This window comes from Argentina silus (assembly GCF_951799395.1).
Source record: "Argentina silus genome assembly, chromosome: 19".
In the NCBI taxonomy this organism is placed as follows: Eukaryota; Metazoa; Chordata; class Actinopteri; order Argentiniformes; family Argentinidae; genus Argentina; species Argentina silus.
Genome location: NC_139673.1, coordinates 8,477,124 through 8,482,123, shown reverse-complemented (window position 1 = coordinate 8,482,123; position 5,000 = coordinate 8,477,124). Strand labels below are relative to the sequence as shown.

Below are 5,000 nucleotides of genomic sequence, written 5' to 3'. Positions count from 1 at the left end.
TCGGATGATATTAAAAACTGTTATTATTACCTTTAAAGTTCAGCTGAACATTCCCTCAAGCCCAGAGAAACAGATGTGCTTGTTCTTACTATAATACAGTACTGTCTGGGGGATTGGGCAAAAGTTGGCCTGCTAGGCAGCGTGGTTTGATTGTGTTGAGGGGAAATTTCTATAGATATGTATTCTATAGATATGTAATCATTGTGGTCATGATAATCAGTTCTTTACTCTGCATTGGCTATATGCTTTATATGCATTGACTATATGCTTTATATGCATTGACTATATGCTTTAGCGTCCGAGAGAGGTTGTAGTGTTTAACAGAGAACTCTAAGGGTAAGAAGAGAATGAGATCTGGGTGATTGAGAAAGAGAGAGAGAGAGATTTGTGCAGATTGAGAGTAAGAGTGAGTGAGTGAGTGAGAGTGAGTGAGGGAGAGAGAGAGAGGGAGGGAGAGAGAGGGAGGGAGAGAGAGGGAGGGAGAGAGAGGGAGGGAGAGCGGGGGAGCTAAAAGTAGACACCACTAATGGTCTGGTGAGAGGTCAGAGAGGTCTCAAGAGTCTCAGTTTCATATTCATGATCCCCGTCTCCAACGCTTCACTGCTCATCACTGCTGTACAACAGGTAGAAGTAAGAACTGATCTCATGAGTGACATCCCTCCCTTGCCTTCATTTCTGTGTTATTGGAAGCTCGTAAATCTTACTTCTGTCCGTTAAATAGGACTCTCATCATACATATGAACCGTATCATAAATATGAACAGCCTGACAGGGGCAGCTGGTGGAGGTAGAAAGAGAAAGAGGACCGGTTCATTGTAATGCATAGAATGGAATGATCAATGGTATATTCACGTGTGTTTCATACATTTGATACCATTCCTCATTGCATTCCATGCATTACAATGAGCCCGTCCTCCAACGATACCACCTCCAGCAGCATCCAGCACAGCCTGAATACATTAGATATGAGCAACATCTGTTGAGTGTCTAAACAGCGCACTGTACAGTTTCTGTAATTCAAAGTGTGGCAGTTTTCCAACAACAATCTGCAGGTCTAATCAAAGCATACAGTGCATTCAGAAAGTATTCAGACCCCTTAATTTTTTTTCCACATTTTGCTATGTTACAGCCTTATTCTAAAAGGGATTTCATTTTTTTATTCATTTTTTTCCTCAATCAATCGACACACAATACCCCATCATGACAAAGCGAAAACAGGTTTTTAGAAATGTTTGCTAATTTATTAAAAATAACAAACTGAAATATCACATTTACATAAGTATTCAGACCTTTTGCTATGACACTCGAAATTGAGCTCAGGTGCATCCTGTTTCCATTGATCATCCTTGAGATGTTTTTACGACTTGATTGGAGTCCACCTGTGGTAAATTCAATTGATTGGACATGATTTGGAACGGCACACACCTGTCTATATAAGGTCACACAGTTGACAGTGCATGTCAGAGTGAAAACCAGGCCATGAGGTCGAAGGAATAGTCCGTAGACCTCCGAGACAGGATTGTGTCGAGGCACAGATCTGGGGAAGTGTACAAAAAAATGTCTGCAGTATTGAAGGTCCCCAAGAACACTAGCCTCCATCATTCTTAAATGGAAGAAGTTTGGAACCACCAAGACTCTTCCTAGAGCTGGCCGCCCAACCAAACTGAGCAATAGGGGGAGAAGGGCCATCGTCAGGGAGGTGACCAAGAACCCTATGGTCACTCTGACAGAGCTCCAGAATGTCCTTGAGTGGCCCAGCCAGAGCCCGGACTTGAATCCGATCGAACACCTCTGGAGAGACCTGAAAATAGGTGTGCACCGACGCCCCCCATCCAACCTGACAGAGCTTAAGAGGATCTGCAGAGAAGAATGGGGGAAACTCCCCAAATACAGATGTGCCAAGCTTGTAGCGTCATACCCAAGAAGACTGGAGTCTGTAATCGATGCCAAAGGTGCTTCAACAAAGTACTGAATAAAGGGTCTGAATACTTCTGTAAATGTGATTTTTCTTTATTTTTAATAAATTAGCAAACATTTTTAAACCTGTATCGGCTTTGTCATTATGGGGTATTGTGTGTAGATTGATGAGGGGAAAAAATTAATTTAATCTATTTTAGAATAAGGCTGTAACATAACAAAATGTGGAAAAAGTGAAGGGGTCTGAATACTTTCTGAATGCACTGTATCAATAATACAACACAGGCCGGCGTGGGAACTTGTTGCATAGCCTAATATCAGCTGGAGATCTGAAAGCTTGCTGTATGGTATTGAATAGACACAAGACTGTCCTGTCTCAAATCATGACACCATTGTCATGTTGTGGTGGGGTGGAAAGCTAGCTGATGGCGCTCATGCTCACTATACACGGTTAAGCTACCTTCATCCACACCATTTTACATGCTTTTAGATGTGTTTACCATGTCATTGTCCCTATATTCAGAGTATGAAACACTGGGGAGGATGTTTTCATGCACGCACGCACGCACTCACACACACACACACACACACACACACACACACACACACACACACACACACAGTCCTACATGGTTCGTCACCTTTCAGATTACCTTTCCCAGCCACACTATAGAGAAGTCATGCCATTGGTCCACACATCACTGACCTGACAATGGTGAGGTCTATTATCATATCAGTAAGAAGCCATTTGCAAAAGCCACACAGGTTAGCACCAATTATGTGGAATTCATTAACACCAACCACACAGTTCCAGAACTGGATTTAAACAAGCCCATTGTTATCACTCCTAACAGCCTTGAACTGCCGTTAATGCGCTTAGCCAATCAGAGGTCATAATGACAAAAAAAAACACTAGCCATTGGGACAGATTCTCCAAATGCATCTCTACACCGGACTCCACTGTACAGCTGCCCGGCTGTCAGCCGTTACGGGCGGATCGCGACCCGATTTCTACTCGCAAGGCGAAAGGAGGAGAGATCTGTTTCTATATAAATCAACGCTGGTGCAACGACGTGAAAGTGATTTTGCAAACTTGTTCTCCTGACCTGGAATCATTTTTCATCACCTGCAGACCGTTTTACTCTCCACGTGAATTCACTTCTTTTATATTGGCTGGAGATTTACATCCCCTCGCAAGCTGACTTGAAAGTGGCTCAACATCAACTCGTCGACCAAATATTAGGAGTGGAGAGAAGGAGTGTGAACACGTATTCCCCAGTTATTGTCCTTGGGGACTTTAACAAGGGCAACTTAACTCACAACCTCCCTAAATATAAACTGTTAATCAAATGCCCAACCAGGGAGAAGATTTTGGAATATTGTTACAGCACCATCAGCAGAGCTTATCACGCAGTTCCCCGTGCGGCTCTGGGACTATCTGACCACACTCTTTATTCATCTGGTCCCGGCATACAGGCAGAAACTAAAACTTTCTAAACCTGCTGTGCGGACATCTAAGAATTGGAGCAGCAGAGCTGCAGTGGAGGAGCTGCGTGACTGCCTTGACACCACAGACAGGGACATTTTTAAGACTGTTTCCAACAGCCTGGACGAATACACAGAGTGTCACGTCATACATCAGCTTCTGTGAGGACAGATGTATTCCAACACGCACCAGGGGGAGTTACAACAATGACAAGCCCTGGTTCACAGCAAGACTCAAACAGCTTCATTTGGAGAAGGAGAGGGCTTTCAGGAGTGGCAACAAGGAAAGGTTTAGACTGGCTAAGTACATGTTTGGCAAGGAGATTAAGGAGGCCAGACACAGTACTCAAAGAAGCTAGAACAGTTTGCAGCCAACGACTCCTCGTCACTCTGGAAAGGCCTTTGAGTGATCACAGACTGCAAAACCAAAACCCCCCACTCTATGGATGACCTCAGACTTGCAAATGACCTGAATGACTTCTACTGTAGATTTGACAGACAATGGAGCAGCCCTGACTCTGACCCACAAAACCAACCCTCCCCCACAGCTATCACACCTCTTCTTCCCAGCCTGGACAGAGACACTAACCTCTACAGCCCCCTTCCCCCGTCGCACCTCTCTCCATCCAAACTGTTATAGAAACAGAACCCCCCGCAAGGCAGCTGGAGCTGAACGCCCTAAAAACTGGTCGTAGACTTCAGGAGAAGCCCAGCCCCAACCGCCCCCCCTCATCATGTGTGACTCCCCAGTTAACATTGTGGAGTCATTCAGATTCCTGGGGACAATAATTTCAAAGGACCTCGGGTGGGTGGAGAACATCACCTCCACCATCAAGAAGGCCCAGCAGAGGATGTTCTTCCTGTGGCATGAAGAAATTCAACTCAATCACCATCTGGTTCGCTGCCTCCACTGCCAAGGACAAAGGCAGACTGCAGCGGATCATTCGGTCAGCCGAGAAGGTCATCGGCTGTAACCTGCCATCTCTCCTGGACCTGTTCCACTCCAGGACCAGTAAGAGAGCAGGAAAGATGATCGCTGATCTTTCCCAGCCTGGTCACAACCTCTTCCAGAGACTCGCAAAAGGTTCAGGTCAATCAAGACTAAAACCTTGCGCCGCCTGAACAGTTTCTTCCCCATGGCAGTGGGGCTCACAACCAAGCCCCCTGCCTCTCACTGACTCTGGGACTTCCACCCCCCCCCCACCCTGTCACACAAACAATGCACTGACAGTGTAATTTATAATTATTTAAAATTATTTCTAATTTATAGTGTACCCACAACCATTTCACAGCCTCTAGCATCTTTGCCATTTAGTCTCATACAGCCTACAAGATGTATTGTTCTGCTACTCTTTTTTTGTAAATTTGTAAATTTGTTACTGCTATTTTGTTCATATTTTGCTATTTTGTAAATTTCTTGTCAATATTTGCTATTTGTTTTTTATGTCCATGCACCAACCTCACCAAGTCAATTTCTTGTATGGCCAAATAAAAGAATTCTGATTCTGATTCTGATTCTACCTTCGTCATTTCTGTCCATTACAAGCAAGCAGTTATCATTCCTGTATTGTCTTGAAAGCAAAAGCCTTCTTTCTTCCT

The 5,000-nt window shown here is 44.4% G+C and overlaps 1 protein-coding gene across 1 annotated transcript in view; it reads right to left on the bottom strand.

Annotated features, from left to right (window-relative positions):
• cpne7 (copine VII) overlaps window positions 1-5,000 on the bottom strand; it is a gene marked incomplete at both ends in the record, with an annotated part of 32,591 nt that overhangs the window by 19,682 nt on the left and 7,909 nt on the right. The gene's annotated exons all lie outside the window — the stretch shown is intronic.